Source organism: Echinococcus granulosus (genome assembly GCF_000524195.1).
Source record: "Echinococcus granulosus chromosome Unknown EG_S00042, whole genome shotgun sequence".
NCBI lineage: Eukaryota > Metazoa > Platyhelminthes > Cestoda > Cyclophyllidea > Taeniidae > Echinococcus > Echinococcus granulosus.
The window spans coordinates 541399-543282 of NW_020170422.1; the positions used below are offsets into that span (position 1 = coordinate 541399).

General features: G+C 38.0%; 1 protein-coding gene across 1 annotated transcript in view; it reads right to left on the reverse strand.

The window, feature by feature from the left end:
* EGR_05602 (Ankyrin-2) overlaps positions 1-1884 on the reverse strand; it is a gene marked incomplete at both ends in the record, with an annotated part of 27754 nt that overhangs the window by 11626 nt on the left and 14244 nt on the right. The window lies entirely within an intron of this gene.

Consider the following 1884-nt stretch of genomic DNA (forward strand, 5'->3'; position numbering starts at 1 on the left):
CGTGATAAACAATACTGTGATTTGCTGAGGGCAACCATTATACAGTATTTCTAGCTGGAATACTCAACAAATAAAGCGCCTAGATTCAGGTTTATCAACATAAGATGATGAAATGTCAAGCGAAAACCCAGTCTTAACGGAAAACGGTGAGATCTGATAGAAAATAGCGAATATTTTGCATTACATAAGAAAAGTTGGATCACAGCGACACTATTGTGATTCTGTGGTTTTACTTTTTTCTATTCTCACAGGTTGGAAATTTTTTGAGGAGTAGAACCTTTTAAACATTTCATGTTGTGACTTAATTAAATGAGGTAAAGGACATTTGTCTAAAGAAATTTCAACTTTTGGACTTCAAAATCAACGAGTTTCATGTTGCGCAGAGATAAGATAAGGCGAAAGTTGGCAAATGGGCTACATTAATGCATAAAGACTTTGAACCTACTAAATATCGGTAAATGCGTTTCAACTTTGTCCGGGCCTAGTGAAATATAACTGAAGACCATTGGCTCACATTTAAGTCGATCGTGAAATGCTTTTACGCTAGTAATCCCACTTCACCCAGCCTATGTAATTATGTATTTATGATGACTACACAATGTCAATAGACCCGGAATCATGCATTCCGAAGGAGTATTTAGCAGATTCATAAATTGCTCAAAAAGGCACATCACGGCGCCACATCGACGAGCTATTTGATAAATCTGTACTAAGTCTAGTAAAAAGTCCAATAGACTCCTTTGTATTGCGATGTCGATGTGTTTTTTTGACAGGACCATATAAAAGTTGGTGAGGGAATAGCTTATTAGAGCTAGCCTTACACCTAACTTTTCCTAGTTCAGTGAGATGAAGGTTCGAATCTAGCTATCACCAACCACCGCTGCCTATGTATATGCCGAGTGGATACGTCCACCGTCATGTTGTCAGGATTGCACACTTTGCGTTGAGAGTTTCTTTTGAAATAGCGGTTCTGTACTTAAATTGCCGGTTAATTATCTTTTACACAAAATACCAGTGAACCATGGCATGACAAATTATGCATGTAAATAGTTCTTGTGAAATGTGACCGTTATGCCCCGATCACAAGACAAAAAACGTTGAATTTGAAAGGCAGCTATATGCTAATGGTGTAATTCTTCCGGGTCACAAGGTGAAGATGCATTAATATAGCCCATTTACTGACCTTTCATGTCATATACTTTATGCAAGATACTTAATGCTCAGCAATTAGGGACGTTAGTACATTTAATTAAATACATCATAGATGTTTCGCATATTTTCAGCCTATCATTCTGATTATAATTGACAAGACACGCAACACAACCATCGTTTAGAGTTGTAGATCTGCTGAATGTCTTGGGGAAGACAAATATCTATCGCATGAACAAGGCAACACGAAAAACTAAATTTGTTGATGCCTCTTTGGAAAGTGATTCAATGTTTAGGGAAATGCGCCTCATCTTTTCCAATTATGCAACACGAACCACGTCCTTACTCTGGGTTTGAAAACGTCGGCAAGTGTTCTGCTTCTGTAAATACCCAATCTACCGTGACGTTTCCTGAGTTTCCCAAAAATCCCCCCTTCCATTAGGTGAGTCTCGGTCGATAGGGGAATGGTATTTTTGTTAAAAGGCCTTTGCGTGGACAGAGAAATATGCCCCGTTTAAAACAGTTTCATTAGCTATCTCTTAATTGAGAAGAACTGTTTGCATTTTCCAATTCACTGCAATGAAACATTTTTTGCTTAAAGCATTTCCAATCACCGTCCAATGAAAAGGGGAATAGCAAGGTTGGAAATGGAGACCAGAGAGAAATGTAGGCGGCTGATATTAGGTTATTCAATTTATAGGAAAAACACATTATAAAGGTGGAAATCCCAAGCTT